The sequence below is a fragment of the Corythoichthys intestinalis genome, chromosome 14 (assembly GCF_030265065.1).
Source record: "Corythoichthys intestinalis isolate RoL2023-P3 chromosome 14, ASM3026506v1, whole genome shotgun sequence".
Taxonomy (NCBI): domain Eukaryota; kingdom Metazoa; phylum Chordata; class Actinopteri; order Syngnathiformes; family Syngnathidae; genus Corythoichthys; species Corythoichthys intestinalis.
The window spans coordinates 1,327,522-1,350,174 of NC_080408.1; the positions used below are offsets into that span (position 1 = coordinate 1,327,522).

Consider the following 22,653-nt stretch of genomic DNA (forward strand, 5'->3'; position numbering starts at 1 on the left):
GTCACAAACAACAACTGAGAACAGTAGTATAAGGCACAAACAAATAGCATTCTGTGTCAGGTCGTCAGCGTTCCAGCATACGCTTGCATGTCAAGTGTCCATTACCGCTTGACTTGAGTGTTTCCTTTGCCTGTCAACATAAACAAAGTCCTGTGTCTGTGTAACAGAATTATTATGGATATGTGTGATTCCACTTGTTCACATTAGAAGGCACAATAGCACCCCCAACTCATGCGGTGACTACAAATATCTGGGCGCGCCGCAGATGGCGCCAGTTGTAATTCGTCATCAGCAAAGGTGAGTTGGATAGCATTGCTAAGTTGCTATTAGCTTAGCGCCAAAGAGCTAACCAGTTTCAATTGTTCTTTAGCATGTTGTGGCGAGGCCTGTGAGAGTGACCAGCTTGCATCGTGTGCATGTGTTGTGCAGACAATAAAAAGTCGAAACCATCCACGTCTCCTGGAACTACAGTGGGGAGAACAAGTATTTGATACACTGCCAATGGGTTTTCCCATTGACTGTGTATCAAATACTTGTTCAACACAACGCAGAGTCCGGGAGTTTGACGCTCCAAATCGCAGCAGACAAAGAAAAAGGTTACACTGGTGCCATGACCCACATTGGAGGCCAAGGTTTCGGGGGTGAGTGTAATGGGTAAACGCAGGTCCGCTGTGGAGCGTGGAAACCTCCCTGCTGGTTCCTTCATGTGGGGACGCTGACGGGTGTGCCGTTAGCTCGAGCTTTATGGCACAGTGGTTAGCGTCCCTACCTGCTGAGTCGTGATGCGCATCGCGTCCCAGGATACGCAGGGTTTAGGGTGACATTGCCACAATATTAACAGGATGCACAGGAAGTAAAATCTCTTAAAATCATCACAAACTGACCCAAATCGAAGGGACCCATAAGTGGCCCAAAATCAAAAGGAAGTGGCCAATTAACAGTGACCCAGGAGAGCTCCCTAATCTTCAGAAAGTGACCCAAAATCAATCAATAATACCTGACTGCAGCCAACAGCTGCTACAAACAACGCCCAGTTGCTACAAGCTATGCCCACGTTGCTACAAACAACGCCCACATGATGCTACAATAGATATGACATGTACACATAGACACTGCTGGCCAAAAGTATTGGCATCCCTGCAATTCTGTCAGATAATGCTCAATTTCTCCAAGAAAATGATTGCAATTACAAATACTTTGGTAGTAATATCCTCATTTATTTTGCTTGCAATGGAAAAACATATAATGAAAAATGAAAAAAAAAGTCATGATCATTTTACACAAAACTCCAAAAATGGGCTGGACAAAAGGATTGGCACCCGTAGCCTAATACTTGGTAGCACAATCTTTAGACAAAATACTGCTTCTGTTATCCATCAATGAGTTTCTTAAAATGCTCTGCTGGAATTTTAGACCATTCTTCTTTGGCCAACTGCTCCAGGTCTCTGAGATTTGAAGGGTGCCATTTTCCGATTTCTCCACGGTTCTATAAGATTCAGGTCTGGACTCACTTTCGTAGTCTCCAGTGCTTTATCTCAAACCATATTTTCTAGAGCTTTTCAAAGTCATTGTCCTGCTGGACTACCCATGGCCGCTGAGGGAGACCCAGCTTTCTACATTTTGCTGCAAAATTTGTTAGTCTTCAGACTTAATAATGCCATGGACACGGTCAAGCAGTCCAGTGCCAGAGGTAGCAAAGCAACCCCAAAACATCAGGGAACCTCCGCTATGTCTTGTTTTATTTTCCTGTATACTCTATGTTGATGCCAAAAATCTCTACTGTTGTCTCATCTGACCAGAGAACATTCTTCCACGTTTTTTGGCTTTATCAGGTAAGTTTTGGCAACTCTAACCTGGCCTTTTTATGTCTCTGGGTCAGAAGTGGGGTCTTCCTGGGTATCCTACCATAGAGTCCCTTTTCATTCAGACGCCGACGGATAGTACGGGTTGGCACTTTTGTACCCTCGGACTGCGGGAAAGCTTGACCTTGTACGGCTGTTAGTCGAGGTTCTTTATCCACCATCTGCACAATGTTTCGTTCTTTCTTTTCCGTCCACATCTGGGGAGGTTAGCCACTGTGTCGTGGGCTTTACACTTATAGATGACACTGCGCATGGTAGACACAGGAACATTCAGGTCTTTGCAGATGGACTTGTTGCCTTGACATTGCCCATGCTTCCTCACAGTTTTGCTTCTCAAGTCCACAGACAGTTCTTTGGTCTTCTTTCTTTTTTACATCCTCAATGGGGTACACACAAGGACACAGAACATAGATTGAGTCAACTTTAATCCCTTTTAACTGGCTGCAAGTGTGATTTAGTTATTGCCACCACCTGTTATGTGCCACAGACAAGAAAGAGGTGCTGTTAATTACACAAAGTAGAGAAGCATCACATTTGGAGTTTTGTGTAAAATGATAATCATTTAATTTTTTTTCTCATTCTGTTTTTTTTCATTGCAAGCTAAAATAAATTAAGATATTACTACCAAAGCATTTGTAATTGCAATCATTTTCTGGGAGAAAATTAGCATTATCTGACAGAATTGCAGCGGTGCCAACACTTTTGGCCAGCAGTGTAGAACTAGATGCGAAATGACAGACTCAGCAGCATTAGCAAATGTATAGAGAAGTAGATGCGAAATGAGACACTCACTGGGGTTAGTAAACAGCCGCCATCTTAAAGCAGTACTCAGGAAGACTCTGTCGTTGCGAACCTTCCGCGCGAACCTAATAATTTTTTTTCATCTAAAATACGCCTAAATTGGCAAAATCTTGACATGAATCTATCTTTAAATGATGAAACAGTTTTTAAACTTTCACATGTCGAAAGTAGACAGAAGGGAATTATTATCGGAAGCAATTTTAACAACTTTAACGGTTGATTCACAACATTAAAGGACTTCCAAACATAGCAAAGGCTACAATCTAATTACCGCAATATCCGCAATAACCCTGCGTCTAGTTAAGTTTAGGGTAAAGAATTGGGCTAGGCCCAGTTGTCTCAAAATCCCTTTGGACTTCGCATAGTGTGACCTATGTTTTTTTTTTTTTTGTTTTTTTTTGGGGGGGGAATGAAAAATAAAAACATGAAAAGTAACAGGAGTTACTTTGCCAAGTAACTAATCACTCTTACATTCAGTTAAGAGAATTACTAACTCAATTACCGTATTGGCCCGAATATAAGACGACCCTGATTATAAGATGACCCCCTTTTTTTCAAGACTGAAGTTTGAAAAAAAGACTTTTTGAACACCAAATTATTTTTTATATAGAAAATAATTACAGTACATCTGAAACAAATGATTATAACAATATATTTGGGAGAAAAAGCTTTTTATGTTGCCTCATTCAAATCTTAATATCTGAACATTTAAATACGTCTACTAAAGTGCAATCACATTCGTAAATGAATGGCTTCTGGTTTTTGAAACGTAAATAAACCAATCTATTGTGATAAAACAACAAAATTGCAATAACTGCATTAACCATCAAAGGGAAGTCTAACTGGAACTGTCGTCTTGAAACAAATATGAATAAGGAAAAACATTGCAATAAAATAATGCAAACTGGTTAAACTTGAGAGTAGCTGAGATCTGTCATGACAGAACATTACTCCTAGAGTTCTGCATTCGCTTCAATGATATCTGGCGCCATCTAGCGTCGTGAATGGGTATAATGTCTAGACCCCGAATATAAGACGACTCCCACTTTTTCAGTCTTATTTCAATGCTAAAAACACTGTCTTATATTCAGGCTAATACGGTAAATAAAATTTCTGGCTCCGTGGCAAACTTAACGTCGGGGAGTTCCGGCAAGAAATTCTATCTACTACAACCCCTGCATATTTACATAATATAAATGCTAACTGCACGTTTTTTTTTGTTTGTTTTTTGTTTTTTTGCTTTTAACCAAGACTCGAGACTTGAAACAAATCTGAATAAGGAAAAACATTGCAGTAAAAAATGCAAACTGGTTAAACTTCAGAGCAGCTGAGATCTGTCATGACAGAACATCGCTTCAATGATATCTGGCGCCATCTAGCGTCGTGAATGGGTATAACATTTAGACCGCGAATATAAGACCACCCCCTCTTTTTCAATCTTATTACAATGCAAAAAACACCGTCTTATATTTGGGCCAATACTGTAGTTTTTGGAAAAAGTTATTTGTAACTAATTAATACGTTTTTAAAGTAAGATTAACAATTAGGCTCGAGCGTATGACGTGGCACTCGCGAGGTTTCCGCCGCTATCGCCATTGTGGAAGCGAGAAACATAAGCAATGAGGCATTTCAACACAGGTCGCTCTTTAAAAATGGTTGGAAATTATTGTGCGGTAAAGAATTGCAACAACCGATCGAATAGAAAGGAGAATGTACAGCTCGACGGAACACCATTGAGTTTCTTCCGGATCCCTACATGGAGAAAAGGCGAGGGAAAGCTCATATCTAAACTTACCAAACGTCGAAGAATGGCATGGGTGGCCTCGATCAGAAGGAAGGGCATAACGTTTGATTCTCCAGTTACACACTGAGTTTGCTCTATGCACTTCCACTCCGGTAAGTTAATTTCGTTTGTTTACGCAAATTTCAGTAACTTTACGCCCTAAGTCGGCCTGTTGTTAGCTATTGCTAAAGCTAAACAACTAGCATGCATACATGTGCATTGTCTTCATGAGACATAATTCATGTCGTTGCTAAATGAAAAAGCTGTAATATTTTGACGTGAGAGAGTGGCAAAGAATTTGTACACAGGCTACATTTTATGCAGCAAAAGATTTGTACATCCGTGGTCACAGACTAATGTAAACACACATTGCCTACCTTTGCTAGAAAGATGTGTTGCCGTTTGCTATGGTCATAAAGTGAAGATCCTGCACCCATCCGCAGCAAAACTGTTCGTAGCTTTGTAGCGATTTGTAGTTTCGGAATTGCTGATGAGTGTAGTAACATATACCAAACACTAAATACAGCATGATGTCCATTTCGCGTAGTGGTGGAAGCTTGTCGACATCTTTATTCCATTTGTGTTCGGCTTGCTCGTGAGGGTCAACATTGTTCACATCCTTAAAATTGCTCACATATCTGTCCTTCGCCGTGGTAACAAGTTTGTCTCTGTATCGAACTGGCAAGTATTCCTTACTTTTTTCCATCTTTGGTTGCCGCTAAGTTTAAATGTCCCGTGATGCTTCCGCAATGGTTGCGTTGTCGCAAATCTCGCATGATCCCGTGCTGCTGTGACGTAAACGCTCGAGCCTAATACTTGTTCCTACCCAACTCTGCTTGGTGTTCATTTTTGTTCATCCCCTGTAGATTAAAGACTTAACAGACAAAAGAAATAAAATACCTTATCAGACGACATACCGTGCCTTGATTTGAGATAATTATTCATGGTTGGGTTTTTTTTTTTTTTTTTTTGCATTGTAAGAACAAAGCCTCCCCCAAAAGGTTTGCATACTGTATCGTACTCCTCTCAAGTGAGATTTGTCAAAGAGAATTATCAGCCGATCCTCCCCCTATGCGAGCTTTGCGTGGAGGTGAGATGTAGAGAATAAACAGCAGATCAATAGGAACTGTTGTCTGGATGTCAGTCAGCGGTGGGCGGGCGGGCTTGTTAAAGCTCTCCCCAAATCCCGGTGTGGACGAGAGGCCTCCCAAAGTGATGTTGTTGTTAGCGCATAATTACTGAAACAATTAGACTTTCTTCCCAGAGACTGAATGGCAAGGCGCCTGCTGTGCACCATTTGCTCACAAGTTGTTGATGATGCTGCCCGAGGAGAGTGAGATGGCGCTGGAAAGAACGCACGCCCCGAGCGCTCAAGACGAGCCGTACTCCTCGTCATCTGCTTCAAAGAATCGAGGCGCTGCAGCGGAAACGCGCTGCGCGTCCCTCAATTGCCTGAAGAGATCGTCGGTCCATCTGTGTTAAAGGCTGTGCACTGAAGGCTGTAGGATACTTTGTATCCCAAAAAGTAATCCATATATTGTTTTTAAAAAGTGTCACTGTTTCAAAAGAAAATAAACCGACAGCTTGCTACCGAAATTTCCACTAGAATAGTGTCTATGGCTAGGTTCAGACCGTAGGTCTTAATGCACGAATTCGATTTTTTTTGTGTGTGCGTGTGTTTTTCACACTCGAGTGAGGCATTAAGTTGACAATTGCATAGAAGTGGACCATTTTAAATGCTATCTGGGTCATTTTCGTAGTATGTGGTTTAAATCCGATCTGGGCCACATTTTTCCAGAATGTGGCGGCGGTCTGAACTGTCAAGTCTCCCAAATCGGAATTCATGCAGCAATGACGTCAGCAAAGAGCGAGAGCGGCAGGCAGGATGGCAGCGATGTAGCCCCTGCTTTCTCCACCCCATCTGAGAGGGTGGTCTCCACTGCTGGAGACACCCATAAGTTCATCATTGGAAAGATCACGTATCTTTCCTGAAAAAGCAGACATGCTTCTTTTTCTGCAAAACAATTGTTAATTTTGCACATTTGCACTGTTCTGTTGGATTTGACAGTATTTATTTATTTTAGGGGCTGTCAAACATGCCGACTCCTCCACCCCCCTCAAAGACGAGGCATATTAGAATTTTTTTGCGGCCAGCCACAGCAGCAGCTGTAAGTAGACGTCAATGTTGTGGAGGTGGGGAACGCGCCACTAATTTTGCTACTGAAAGTCCGACCTGCATCACAGTTAGCATAACATTAAACTGTGTGAACTTACTAACCTGCAAAACTGGAGTAGGAAGCAGCTTAGAGATAATTTTCCTCCTGTACTGTATGTCTTTTCTACCGTTAACATTAATTCAACTGTGCATTTATTAATCAAAACTAGGGCTGTCAAACAATTAAAATTTTTAATCGAGTTAATTACAACTTAAAAATTAATTAATCGTAATTAATCGCAATTCAAACCATCGATAAAATATGCCATAATTTTCTTTAAATTATTGTTGGAATGGAAAGATAAGACACAAGACTAACATATACATTCAACACACGGTACAAAAGTACTGTATTTGCTTATTATAACAATAAATCAACAAGATGGCATTAACATTATTAACATTCACTTAAAGCGATCCATGGATAGAAAGACTTGTAGTTCTTAAAAGATAAATGTTAGTAGAAGTTATAGAAATTTTATATTAAAACCCCTCCTAATGTTTTTGTGTTATTCAAATTTGTAAAAATTTCAATCAAAAAATAAACTAGTAGCTCGCCATTGTTGATGTCAATAATTACACCATGCTCACTCATGGTACTAACCCATAAAATCAGTTGGACCCAAGCGCCAGTAGAGGGTGCCAAACACCAAAAAACAAGTAACAAGCGGACATTACACTATACTGTCCTTTTAATCTGTTTGAGCGGGGCATGTGCGTTAATCACGTCAAATATTTTGACGTGATTAATTTAAAAAATTAATTACCACCCGTTAACGCGATAATTTTGACAGCCCTAATTTATTTATGTATTTATTTTGAATGTTTTTTTGTTATTATTATTTTTTTTGAGTGCCTGTGTCCTTTTAAAAAGCAGTATTTTTTATTTCTACGAGTCCTGGGACCGAAACTATTCATCCTATACATAAATGTCTTATATAAAGCATCTGAACTACTAAACATGGTACTATTTGGGGACGACACCAACATCTTTTGTTCAGGAAAGGACCTGAAAAGTCTCTCTAAGCACAGATGCTATTGACCCAAAAAAATACTCAGTGGGCATTTTCCTGGACCTAAAAAAAGCCTTTGATACTGTTAACCACGATATCCTACTGGACAAACTAGAGAGACTTGGAATTCGTGGCGTCGTTCTAAATTGGGTACGTAACACAAACATGCTAGACTATGCGTCCCGGGCTGTTGGGGGACGGGTATCGATAAGCATTTGCTTTTTCCCGTCTTTCCTTTGTCTGTCATCGTCTTTTTCGGGCAAATTATTCCATAGTTGTAACTGTCAATGATTCTGAAGATGATGACAATGACAATAAATTCATTCATTCAAAAGCATTCATTCAAAAATGTTTCAGTAAAACGTTACACATTCTTGTCTATTTGCCACAGTTAATGTCGAGGCTTTGGGCCTCTTTTGACCTTGTTGTGAGTTTGTAAGGTTGTGGCTTCTGATTAAACAAACTAGATGCCAATCAAAATGTTTGTTCTTCTTCTTCCCCAAATTAGAATAGATAAAGAATCGAATTGTTAAGCAATATCGATAATGCAATCGGAATCGTAAAAATCCTATCAATATGATCACCCTGGAATGACGTAGAGCCAGCATGTGTGCTTTGATACTTCTGTGCATGCGGGTCAGTTTGCTCAGCCAGTGTCGGACTGCGAATTAGTGCGTATGCGTAATACTTGAACGGGCTCAATGGACAAAGGCAGTCTGAACGGGCACGCTAAATAAACAGATATGACAAAAAATTTGAGTTGTGCATTAAGACCTGCAATATGAACCTACCCCAGGGGTTGACAACCTGTGTTTTAACAGCCCCATGCTGCTCTTTAGCACTGCCCTAGTGGCTCCCTGGAGCATTTCAAAAATGTTTGAAGATGGAAAAAGATTTGATATGGTTCCCGTTGGAGGACAAAAATGACACAAACATTCCTAACGTTTTCCAATGCTGTAAAAATGTGTAGATTTGTGTCATAGCCTGCGACACACTTTTCTATCAGCAGGGCGGGATGCCAGGCAGGTGGCTATGGTAAACAAACTGGCGGCGGAAAAGAAAAATATCTAAGGAGATGAGAGGATTCAACGTTTCTTGGACCGAATCATTTGCATCCATGGCCAATATGCAGAAGGATTGCCTGAATGTTCACTCTGTGGTGAGAAGTTGTCAGTGAGAGGAAAAAGTGCAATTGCATTACTTCTGAAGAACTTAGAGGAGCACAAAAATAGATTGAAGAAGTGGATTGCATCGCCAAACTCCACTACTGCTGCAAGTTTTGTTGCAACCCGGCGATAATAATTGTGGAAAACCGTTCACAGATGGTGAGTACATGAAGGAGACATTCATCAACATATCAGAACACCTATTTTGCAGACTTCAAAAACAAAACTGAGATAATACAGGTAATCAAAGACATCCCCAGATAAGGCCCATGTTATGCACGTTCTATTTTGTTGTTTTTCGAAACCTCAAAATAAAAAAGACATTAAAAAATCGGGTTTCTTTTCATAATGATAATTCATTAATTTCATATAAGCAATGAAACAATTCATTCATATTGTAATGAAGTTAGACTTGAGGTGGGATCATAAAACAGAGTAGTCACGTAGTGCGTTGGATGCACTGCAAGGAAAATAAACATTAAATCATGAAGGCTCATTATGTAGTTTTAACAAACTTAGTCATTTTGATAGTTGGCTAATATAGCTCATACATATACACACAGCATGTGTTGCCTTCATTATAAGGCTTGTAATTTTTTGCGGCTCCAGACATATTTGTTTTTTTGGGTCCAATATGGCTCTTTCAACATTTTGGGTTGCCAACCCCTGACCTAGCCTATGGTAACTCATTAGCTGCCATTGAAGGCACTAGACTTACAATTCATTCTGACTAGCAAAAGAGCGCTCCAAGTCAGAGGATTTAACATTGAGGGAGCACAGGAGAGTGAATTGAGCAGATAAAACCACAATTATGGAGCCCACAGTAGACTTTTTTTTAGGGGTCGGGGGGAGGCAGATGGCCTAGCCCTATTCACTGTTTACAGTCTGAGCAGCACTTCCTTTGTTACTAGCTTAATGCTAATACACGACAAAAGACTCCATTCACGCGCTAATGAAAATTAGCATTGATTCACCTTATTAAACGCTCAAATTTATGCGCAACCATGAATGCTTTGCAAAGCATCCCTACAATTATAGGTGAAGACTTTTAAGGGGGGGCATGAAGCAAGTAAAAGACAAATATCTTATAAGCATTCTTAACTTCATACTCCTTTATTTGAACTATTCAAGCCCTGATATTGAAATGCATGATCTATCCGTCATTCCTGTTGCAAAGCATGAAAAAAGCATCGAGTTTACGGAAAACAGTCCATGCAACATAAATCATCTATTAAGATTAACTGAAAAATGCATGTGCGACCAAATCAAAGGGAAGAAGAAGCACGGAAAGGAAAAGTTATCAGATGCATCCTTGCAGACGTTTTTTTTTTTTTTTTTTTTCCCCAAATGCCTTACTGTACATAGTGTTTTTGTTGTGTGTGGGGGGGGGGGGCGGGGGGGGCACCATATGATATAAAGCCATTCATTTTGTTTAAAAACATACCTTAAAATGTATAGTCATTTTTATATTTTAGAAAAAGTCCCATCATACATGGTCATTTACTTTGTTTGAAAAAAAGAAACGCCAGACTAAACATTTTAAACACCTCATTTAAAACACGAAACATGGTCGTTTATGGGGGGAGGTATAGGGGGGGGGGACGCTTTACTTCACATGGTGATTTTTCTTTCATTTTAAAGAAAACTTACATAAAAAGACACCGTATGAAGCATGGCTTTAAAAAAAAACTAACTATGTAAAAATGGCTTTACTGTTAGCCCTTCCCCAAAAGAGTAGTGTTTAAAAAAATAAATACATTTTAAAAAGCCTTATTATGCATGGGTATTTATTTTATTTATATATCTATATAAATATATATAATATAATATATATGAAGATATATTTGATATATATTTATTTTTTAAGACTTGGTCAGATCTTTTTTTTTTTGTTTTTAAAAAAAACAACTAAAAAACTATAAATTTGTTCTCTTGATCAGTGCCCTTTTCCCCTTTAAAGGGAAACAACAATAATAATAATAATAATAATAATAGATATGTGCTGTGGGTATTTGGGGTAAAGGTGTTTTTTTTTCTTATGTTGGAGTTTTTTTCGGGGGGGGGGGGGTTGGTTCGTTTGTTTAGGTTTTTTGTTTGTTTGTTTTGATATGTTAAAAAGAAAAATGCTTAAATGGTGTTACCTTGTTTGCCCGTACCACATGGGATCAATAAACAAAGTGTTTTAAAAATACAGTATATGTACACTGCATACAGGGTCATATTTTTTGACAAAAAAAACCACCTTCAGTAAAAACACCTTTTCATTTTTTTTTTTAAATAACCAATTATATTGATGATTATAATGTGGTCATTTATTTTCTTTAAAAAACATCTTAATATGCATGGTTGTTGTTTTTTTGTTTGTTTGTTTTGTTTTAGTACAAAAAAAACGATAGGTTGTCCATTTCTGTGAATGAGTTAAAGCAACACTTTGTAAATTTCCACTTTTGGTCGATTTCAGCGACGGTGGTGGACAAAAGTGATTGCGTTTTGCCTTAAGGGAGAATGCATTTCCAATGAAGACCAGCGCACAACTACACAGTATTGCAAAAACATGATCTCATGGTCGCCTACAGATGGATTAAACGACATTTTAATTTCCAATGGCTGCGTGAAAGTTGAATAGCAAGGGCTTAGGTTTGCATAGGGACGGTAGGGACATAACACTAGCAACTTCTCAGGATGCTGAAATCGCCCCCACCAACTTTTAAGCAACCTTATTTGCATTATACAGTATAATGAGTTCAGTTATATAGCTAATTTAGATCATCTTCCCATATGTTGTACGGATAGAATTGAACCTACCCTTATTAAGTGAATTATTTTCATTATGTTCAGACTTACGTTTACCCCTTTTCACTTGCTGAATGTGCAAGTCCATTTATGTTCCTCAAACGCACGTTGGATTGGCTGATGACTTGACCCCCCCAACCCCTCACACACACACGCACGCACTCACAGCCCTGACAGAAATACATTGCAATACAATAAATACAACAAATACAATAATGTAAAAAGATGTCAATGTTGTGGAGGTGGGGAACACACCACTAATTTTGCTTCTGAAAGTCAGACCTGCATCAGAGGTAGCATAACATTAAAATGTGAATTTGCTAACGTGCAAAAATCGAGTTGGAAGCTGCTCAGAGATAAGTGTCCTCGTGTATGTGTTTTCTACGTTAACGTTAATTAAACTGCGAGAAATGTAGTGATTTGAGGTTAACCCCTTTTTCCCCAATTTTTATTTTATTTATGTGATCTTGAAGCAGCCCAAAGGAGCTTTCATTTTTTGGTTGAGTTTGACTGTGCTTGTGGACAAAAGTGTTTTACCTAAAAGAAGGCTCCATATTATTTTTTTTTTTTTTCCAGAATAAGAAGTTTGTTCAGTTATATTGAATTTCTTAGACAGACAATGCTGAGTGGTCTTAAGACAAATTTAATGTAATTTAAGTTATGTTCAAATATTGAACATTTAAATTTGCAAATAAAATCCAGACATTTAGTCTGGAAGTTTTCAAAATGTTTCTTTAGTAGTTTAAAAAAAATGTTTGAATCAAACGGTGTATCACCTGAACCAATGCATATGCAAGTTAGTGTAGTATGTATGTATTATGTGTGTATTATGTAAATCAATAAAGACTTATTTTGCATTGATCATTTAGCCTATCAATTAATTAGGTTCATATTTGTGAGAAATGTAGCCCTGACACCCGTTCACCCAAACTGTTTGGTCTTATTAATGTCTTATCCCCAGCAAAAAGTGAATGCAGGTCATGCTGTTACAGTGGGGCAAATAAGTATTTAGTCAACCACCAATTGCGCAAGTTCTCCCTCTTGAAAAGATTAGCGAGGCCTGTAATTGTCAGAGTGGGTGAACCTCGACCATGAGAGACAGAATGTGGGGGGGGGGAAAACAGAAAATCACATTGTTTGATTTTTAAAGAATTTATCTCCAAATTAGAGTGGAAAATAAGTATTTGGTCACCTACAAACAAGCAAGATTTCTGGCTGTCAGAGAGGTCTAACTTCTTCTAATGAGGCTCCACTCATTACTTGTACTAATGGCACCTGTTTTAACTCATTATCAGTATAAAAGACACCTGTCCACAAACTCAGTCAGTCACACTTCAAACTCCACTATGGCCAAGACTAAAGAGCTGTCAAAGGACACCAGAGACAAAATTGTAGACCTGCACCAGGCTGGGAAGACTGAATCTGCAATAGGTAAAACGCTTGGTGTAAAAAAAAATCAACTGTGGGAGCAATTATTAGAAATGGAAGACATACAAGACCACTGATAATCTCCCTCGATCCGGGGCTCCATGCAAGATCTCACCCCGTGGCGTCAAAATGATAACAAGAACGGTGAGCAAAAATCTCAGAACCACACGGGGGTACCTAGTGAATGACCCACAGAGAACTGGGACCACAGTAACAAAGGCTACTATTAGTAACACAATGCGCCGCCAGGGACTCAGATCCTGCACTGCCAGACGTGTCCCCCTGCTGAAGCAATTACATGTTCAGACCTGTCTGCGGTTCGCTACAGAGTATTGGGATGATCCAGAAGAGGACTGGGAGAATGTGTTATGGTCAGATGAAACCAAAATAGAACTTTTTGGTAGAAACACAGGTTCTCGTGTTTGGAGGAGAAAGAATACTGAATTGCATCCGAAGAACACCATACCCACTGTGAAGCATGGGGGTGGAAACATCATGGTTTGGGGCTGTTTTTCTGCAATGGGACCAGGACGACTAATCTGTGTAAAGGAAAGAATGAATGGGGCCATGTATCGAGAGATTTTGAGTGAAAATCTCCTTCCATCAACAAGGGCATTGAAGATGAGACGTGGCTGGGTCTTTCTGCATGACAATGATCCTAAACACACAGCCAGGGCAACAAAGGAGTGGCTTTGTAAGAAGCATTTCAAGGTCCTGGAGTGGCCTAACCAGTCTCCAGGTCTCAACCCCATTGAAAATCTGCGGAGGGAGTTGAAAGTCCGTGTTGCCCAACGACAGCCCCAAAACATCACTGCTCTAGAGGAGATCCGCATGATCCTAGCTCAGTCGGTAGAGCATGAGACTCTTGGGAAGATATATGAGTAAAAAATGGACTATGCAACACTAACATGCTAGACTGTGCGTCCCGGGCTGTTGGGGGACGGGTATTGATAAGTACTTGTGGGATAAGATATCTTTTGGTATTGACCAAATACTTATTTTCCACAATGATTTGCAAATAAATTCTTTAAAAATCAAACAATGTGATTTTCTGTTCTTTTTTTTTTTCCACATTCTGTCTGTCATTGTTGAGGTTTACCCATGTTGACAATTACAGGCCTCTCCAAAATTTTCGAGTGGGAGAACTTGCACAATTAGTGGTTGACTAAATACTTATTTGCCCCACTGTATATGATCCACACCAATGTTGAGACCAAAATTACGCCAAAATTACGCCCTTGTTGAATAGTAGTAATGCTATGACTCTAGTTGTGGCTAAAGAATAGCATATGACGGTTAGCAACTCTGTGGTTTAAGTGGCTAATCCCCCCACCAAGTTCGGTTGGGGAGGCAGTCACCTCAGCGAGCGAAAGACGGAGTCAATGTTTATTTTTTGTTTCCTCCTCGGACATTTTTTTCGTCTTTTTTGTTGCTCTGCCATCTTTGCAGACTTCCTACGTTAGTGTTCAGCATACATGGTCATATTTTTGTCAGAAAAAAAAAACATCTTCAGTAAAAACGCCTTGGTCATATTTTTTTGTATAAAATATCTTAGTGGGGAAAAATACAACAAAAGCCCTTGTGTGTCAAAAACACTTTTTTTTTTTTTTTTAGTACCAAAAAATGATAGGTTGTCCATTTCCGTGAATGAGTTAAGAAAGGGTACCGGGAATCTGTGTCATGCCAAAATTTCCTGGATTCCTACTTGTAGCATTATAAGCATGCACTTGTCAGCTCTGGTCTCCGTTTCCACGGCAAGGCGAAGCTCATTTGCATTGCAGCTAGGTCTTACAAGCACTCACTTACAAGTTCCTCATTTGCTCCCTGCGTCCAAATGGTGTCATCGTTAAAATGAGGGGACAGGCCTGTTTCGTTTTTTTTTTTACCCTGTACTTTCTAGAAATGTTCCCTGGTGTAGCATATGAAGTCATTCACACATTGCTGGCTGAAAATAAATGACAAACAGATGGTTTGATTCAAAATAAGCAGACTAAATAATCCTGTATGCTTGCACTGACTACCACAACACATACCTTTCTTGATACCTTGTTTATAGCCTTTCTAGGCGAGACGTCAGTCCGATCCATTTTAACGGGGATTATTGATGTGTTAAAGGGTACCGCGGATAGAAAAACATGTGGTTCTTAAAAGATAAATGTTAGTAGGAGTTATAATAATTTGATATTAAAACTAGGGCTGTCAAACAATTTTTAATCGAGTTAATCACAGCTTAAAAATGAATTCATCGTAATTAATCGCAATTCAAACCATCTATAAAATAACTCACCATTTTCCTAACTTTACATCTCATATGTCTCTTCAACAGTCTCACCAATTTTGAGGAGGATCAAATTAACTCCCTAGCTCCCAAGGTCTTAAATGTTCATCCTGTAAATCAATAAAAAATTCAATCCAAAATACCCGATTTCATGTTGGGTTTGGAACATGTGTGCAAGAGACTTTTTGGAGCAGTTTTGCACAAGGTATCGACTCCCCAAATTTCATCGCTCTACGTTTAAAAAAAACTAATAGGAGAGACCTTTTTTAAAATTTCAAGGGGGCGCCACTGAGCTATTATGTTACATTTTTTTCACAAGGTCACAAAATTATCTAAATTTACGCCAAGTCGCATATATATGCAAATTTTGGTGTTTTCAAGCATGTTAAGGCCTCCAAATTGGCCATTTTCATTCGCCAAGAAAAAAAAAAAAAATCCTTTGCATTACAATAGGACTCTCGCGCCATTTGGTGCTCGGGCCTTAATAAAACAAACAAACAAACCATGAGAGGTCTTGTACAGATAATATTTACTAAATTACTCATTGCCTGCCAATGACTACAATAGCAGTCGGATTTAAGACTGACTTCGAATGCTCCTGTTTCACTGCCATCGATGGCACTAGACGTCCAATCCATTTTGACCGGGAGGGGCCAATGAACCAACGTCAATGAGTAAGCAAGGAAGTGACCCATAAATGTTTTTGGAGCGCACTCAATTCTCATATGCGTGTGAATGACGGCACCGCCATTCAAAGAATGAGCACCTTTGTTTTTATCATTAGTGGTGAAAAGGGGCTCGGCAATCAATCACAGCTGTGTTTGTTTGGTTCCTCGGGCGCACACAGACGGCTTAGCTTCGGATCACTCCTGGCCCCCCCGGGATCCCGACCCTCCCCGAGTTTTGGTGCTCGGGGGTCCGCAAAATGATCAGCGTGACGTTTTATCGTTGAGAAAAGTGCGGCAATAAAACAAATATACTCAAGCAATTAAGCTCACTGCATTAGCTTTGGGCCAATTTAAAGCATTGGCAAGATTTCAGCGTATAAATCTGACAACATTGCATCCATATAGTCGTCAGGGCAGAATATTGACTTGTATTTTCATCTGTTAAAATATAACTTTTTTCATTTCTTTAACTTTAATATCATAGCGTAACAGATTTGTCCCGTGAAGAAAAAATTTATACACGTGTGTCTCTATGTGTGTTTATACAGTGGTATGAAAAAGTATCTGAACCTTTTGGAATTTCTCACATTTCTGCATAAAATCACCATCAAATGTGATCTAATATTTGATCAAATTACACAGATGTCAAAACAATGTCTGCTTTAACTAAAACCACCCAAACATTTATAGATTTTCATTTTGTAATGAGGATAGCGTGCAAACAATGAAACAAGATGGAAAAATAAGTGAACCCACTGCCTATGGAGACTTCAAGAGCAAGAGAAACCAATTTTTACCAAACAGTTAAATTCAGGTGTGTGCCCAATCAATAATGAGTGGTTTAAAGCGGCCCTGCTCACTATAAAACACACACTTGCCTTATGAGAAGCATTGTCTGATGTGCATCATGGCTCGGTCAAAAGAGCTGTCTGAAGACCTGTGTTTCCACCAAAAAGTTCTATTTTGGGTTCATCTGACCATAACACATTCTCCTAGTCCTCTTCTGGATCATCCAAATGCTCTCTAGCAAACCGCAGACGGGCCTGGACGTGTACTGGCTTCAGGGGGACACGATTTGAGTCCCCGGTGGCGCATTGTGTTACTGATAGCAGCCTTTGTTACTGTGGTCCCAGCTCTCTGTAGGTCATTCACTAGGTCCGCCCGTGTGGTTCTGGGATTTTGCTCACCGTTCTTGTTATCATTTTGACGCCACGGGGTGAGATCTTGCATGGAGCCCCAGATCGAGGGAGATTATCAGTGGTCTTGTATGTCTTCCTTTTTCTAATAATTGCTCCCACAGTTGATTTCTTTACACCAACTGAAGTTACCGAAAATGTTTTGCCCCTGTTATTGCCAACAAAGGGTACATAACAAAGTATTGAGATGAACTTTTGGTATTAACCAAATACTTATTTTCCACCATGATTTGCAAATAAATTCTTTAAAAATCAAACAATGTGATTTTCTGTTCTTTTTTCCCCACATTCTGTCTCTCATGGTTGAGGTTTACCCATGTTGACAATTACAGGCCTCTCTAATCTTTTCAAGTAGCAGAACTTGCACAATTGGTGGTTGACTAAATACTTATTTGCCCCCACTGTATATATATATATATATATATATATACCCAACTCTCTGTGCACCCGACCCCTTTGGCCCCTCCCACAGGTGGTGAGCCCATGGGAAGGGGAACCCATGTTGCCTTTTCGGGCTGTGCCCGGCCGGACCCCATGGGGACAGGCCCGGCCACCAGACGCTTGCCTTCGAGCCCCACCTCCAGGCCTGGCTCCAGAGGGGGGCCCCGGTAACCCGCGTCCGGGCAAGGGAAACTTGAGTTCATTTGTTTAACTCATCAAGTATCTTGGGGTCTTGTTCACGAGTGAGGGTAGGAGGGAGCGGGAGATTGACAGGCGGATCGGTGCAGCGTCTGCAGTGATGCGGACTCTGCACCGGTCCGTTGTGGTGAAGAAGGAGCTGAGCCAAAAGGCGAAGCTCTCCATTTACAGGTCGATCTACGTTCCTACCCTCACCTATGGTCACGAGCTGTGGGTCGTGACCGAAAGAACAAGATCCCGGATACAAGCGGCCGAAATGAGTTTCCTCCGCAGGGTGTCCGGGCTCTCCCTTAGAGATAGGGTGAGAAGCTCGGTCATCCGGGAGGGGCTTGGTGTCGAGCCGCTACTCCTCTGCGTTGAGAGGAGCCAGTTGAGGTGGCTCGGGCATCTGGTTCGAATGCCTCCTGGACGCCTCCCTGGAGAGGTGTTCCGGGCATGTCCCACCTGCGGGAGGCCCCGGGGTCGACCCAGGACACGCTGGAGAGACTATGTCGCTCGGCTGACCTGGGAATGCCTTGGAATCCCGCCGGATGAGCTGGCTGAAGTGGCTGAGGAGAGGGAAGTCTGGACTTCCCTGCTAAAGCTGCTGCCCCCGCGACCTGACCCCGGACTAAGCGGAAGATAATGGATGGATGGATGGATATATATGAAAATACAGTGGGGAGAACAAGTATTTGATACACTGCCAATGTGTTTTCCCATTGACTGTGTATCAAATACTTGTTCTCCCCACTGTATATTAAGGGTGGAACCTCTGGGTACTTCAAGATATAACAATGGCGTACCGCATGCATGCTATTTTTAGACCGTGACGTCGCATCGTAAAGCAGAAGTAAAGCCGAAGTGGGACATTATAGACCCGCCCTCGCATAGAAACAACGTAATTTGTGCTACTTTTCGCCGGGAATCTTTTAAAAACGAACATGCTGATCAGGCGTTGCTTTTTTGGAACTTGTAGAAACGACTCTAGACATTACGACACATGAAGGATGTTTTCTTCATACGTTTCCGGAAACCAAAAACTCAGGAGGAAAAAATGTGAAGACCGATTCAACTTGCGCGGACTTTAACACCAGCTCGGTGAATCCATTCACATTTCATATGCAGTAAATGTTTTGTTGGGTTGGCATGGTCTTTCAGAGGACAAAGAGGTGAGCCGTTTTTATATATTCAACTTGTTTTTTTAGCGTAACATTGTGCCGTACTGCTTCTGTCTGACAATGAATGACCTGAAAAGAATTACAATGGTACCCGACTGCCACTGTTACTGTTTCTGTTTTATATTTACATATAAAACAACTTTAGTAAGGGGGAAGTGTAAATAAATTATAGAAAAAATATAGAAATTAAAAGTGTTCGTTTACTGTCACTGAGTAGCATTTGCGATAGCTACACAAAGTTAACTAAATTACCCACAAGAACGGTCAGAGACAGAGGACAACCAGAGGATATATAAGAAAGACAGGGCTGATGGTAAAGGATAGCTTATTGAAACAGAAGAATGTCATTGTCAAAAAAGCTAAGGCTATTCTTAGGTCGGCTCGTTTTTTTTCGTCTTTTTCAGCCTTCGACACTCAAGCAATCTCTTTAACTGAACATTTTTATGTTCTTCCACATCTTTGCCAGTGAATTTGGCACCAGGCACATCATTTTCGGAGAGAATTGGTAGGTTTAGCTCTGTAAATATCTCCTTCGTACACGATTTCCATTCATTTCCTATTAGGGACAAACGGTGCTTGTCCCTACTTAGCAACAGTGGCTAATGTCATGAATATTAATGAGCGGAAGTGACGTGTTGCTTGCGGTACACCATTGTCAATACAGGTAGTTTACGGGTTACGACCTACCCGACTTGTCTGGTCCGCCACCTCTCAGCATTGTTGGTAAATACAGTTCAGGTAGTCCCTGGTTTACGAACGAGTTCCATTCCTACGCTGGCAACGTAACTTGAATTTCCGGCAAATCGGGATTAACTGGGAAATTCCGGAATTAACTTACATCAACTGAATCCGCAGTCCAACTGCGTGCTGTAAAGCCTTTCTGTATTGTGAGACGCTGACCCGGGTGACGTCACATTTGCATTCATCCTAAACCTGAGACTGGAGCCGGAAGTAACTCATTTTCATGGCGCGGGATTCAAAAATTCAATATATAAAACGCTTCCACACACATCCAAGCGGTCCATTTCATTCAGGAGCATAAAACACCGTGCAAAATATGAAATAAACATGCTTTTCTCTGTCATAGGCACTTTAAAATGCTGAAGAGAAATAGTTTGACTTGCAAGTTCGAGTTTTGCTAATTTTTGTTTGTTTGTTTTCACGGTGTGCTGACATTTTTTTCTGGAAAACTGAGCATATGCTACCATCATGCTGAAATTTGACATGATACTCCTGGTAAGACATTTCCTTTGTTTGTTCCAGAAAGTACATCAGCTTATAAAAGCTCCTATTTGTTCCAGAGAGCCTGGTTAAATTTACCATCCCTGCGAGATAAGTCCCGCTATTACTCATCGGCCCAATCTGGCCTCCCGGTGTATAAACGTACGGCAGCCGTGGAGTCGCCCTGGGATTAAAAAAAAAAAAAAAAAAACAATGCTGCAGTGAGAACTTGAGAGCCTCCAGTGGCATTTAATATCTTTTATTTATTATTATTTTAAACGATCGCCAGAGCCGAAATGCCACACATCCGTGTGTTCTGAGCGCACTTTGGGAGCCGGGCGCATGTTTTATTCACTTTGAGAAAAAGGCGAGCCCGGCATAAAAGGAAGGCCGACGAGCAAACATATGAAATATTAACCGGCAAATATTAGCATCAATGATGAGAAGACGATCATCTATACGGGTGATAAAAAGGTAGCTATACTGTAAGACTATATATTTGAAAACAAGCGTCGGAGCCGCGCTGCTTGAGATTCTCTCTGATCGGAACAGTTTGACACTTTGATGAGGAAGGAGCCGCAGCTAAAGTCGACCTCATTTCGTTGATTTAGGATTTTCTTCAAATGAGTTTCTCCCTAGTAGACTTCGAATCCGTTTGAAGTGGGAGGGTTGGCAGCCTCACGACACCACATGATTTGATGTCTAAAAAGGTTCATTTAAAAAAATAATCATTTGCTTTTAATGTTTCTACAGTGGTATGAAAAATTATCTGAACCTTCTGGAATTCCTCACATTCTGCATAAAATCCCCATCAAATGTTGCCTGATCTATGTCAAAATCATACAGATGTAAAAACAGTGTCTGCTTTAACTAAAACCACCCAAACATTTATAGGTTTTCACAGCATGCAAACAATGACAAAAGGGGGAAAAATAAGTAGGTGAGCCCTCTGCCTAAGGAGATTCAAAGAGCAATTGAAACCTATTTTTACCAAACAATTGAAGTCAGGTGTGTGCCCAATCACTAATGAGTGGTTTAAAGCTGCCCTGCCCACTATAAAACACACACCTGTTGAGAATTGTCTTGATGAGAAGCATTGTCTAATGTGCATCATGGCTCAGTCAAAAGAGCTGTCTGAAGACCTGCGATCAAGGATTATTGATTTGTATAAATTAAGAAAGATTAAAAAACCATCTGTAAAATCTGGATGTTCATCAGTCGACACTCAGAGAAGTTGTCTACAAATGGCGAGAGTTTGGCACTGTTGCTTCTCTCCAAAGGAGGGGCCATCCACCAAAGATGACGCCAAAAGTTCAGCGCAGAATACTCCGAGGGGTAAAAAGGAACCCTAGAGTGCCTGCTAAAGACATACAGAAATTATTGGAACAGTCCAATATATCTGTGCACACGTCAACTATATGGCCAAGAATGGTGTTCATGGGAGGACTCCACGGAGGAAGCCACTGATGTCAAAAATAAAATTGCTGCTTGTTTAATGTTCGCAAATAGGCACTTGGACACTTCACTGAAGTTTGGGCAAAATATTTCATGGACTGATGAAACCAAAGTTGAATTGTTCGGGAATAACAAACAACGTCATGTGTGGAAGAAAAATGGAACAGATCACCAACATCAACACCTCATCCCCACCGTTAAGCATAGTGGAGGGAGCATCATGATTTGGGGCTGTTTTGCTGCCTCAGGGCCTGGACAACTTGCAATCATTAATGGAAGAATGAATTCAAAAGTTTTGCGGGAAAACCTGAGGCCGTCTGTCAGACAGTTGAAGCTAAAAAGAGGATGGATGCTGCAACAAGATAATGATCCATAACACAGAAGTAAATCAACTTCAGAATGGTTTCAGAAAAACAAAATACACGTTCTGGAGTGGCCAAATCAAAGTCCAGACTTGAACCCCATTGAGATGCTGTGGCATGACCTAAAGACAGCGATTCATGCCAGACATCCCAGGAATCTGACAGCAGTTTTGTAGAGAAGAATGGGCCAAAACCAGTGCTGATCGATGTGCCAGACTGATCTGCAGCTACAGGAAGTGTCTGGTTGAAGTTATTGCTGCCAAAGGAGGGGCCACAAAATATTCAATGTGATGGTTCACTTACTTTTTTCCCCCCCTCTGTCATTGTTTGCATACTATCCTCAATAAAATATTGAAAACCTATAAATGTTTGGGTGGTTTTAGTGAAAGCAGACTTTTTTTTTCATCTGTGTGATTTTGACAAAGATCAGATCACATTTGATGGTGATTTTATGCAGAAATGTGAGAAATTCCTAAAGGTTCAGATACCTTTTCATACCACTGTATATAGGACTGGAAATGTTATCGAACATCCAGTGTTTTACTACTTGTAGAGATAAACTACTACTAGTGATAAACTCACTGAAATTCACCACAGAGGGATAATTTGACAC

The 22,653-nt window shown here is 40.4% G+C and overlaps 1 protein-coding gene and 1 long non-coding RNA gene across 3 annotated transcripts in view; one reads left to right on the forward strand and one right to left on the reverse strand.

Moving 5' to 3' along the window:
* ephb3a (eph receptor B3a) overlaps window positions 1–22,653 on the reverse strand; it is a 124,597-nt gene that overhangs the window by 92,933 nt on the left and 9,011 nt on the right. The gene's annotated exons all lie outside the window — the stretch shown is intronic.
* LOC130929612 (uncharacterized) lies at window positions 64–8,964 on the forward strand. The gene is made up of 3 exons (XR_009066927.1): window positions 64–297; window positions 371–641; window positions 5,711–8,964. It is a non-coding gene; the product is annotated as an uncharacterized LOC130929612 (long non-coding RNA).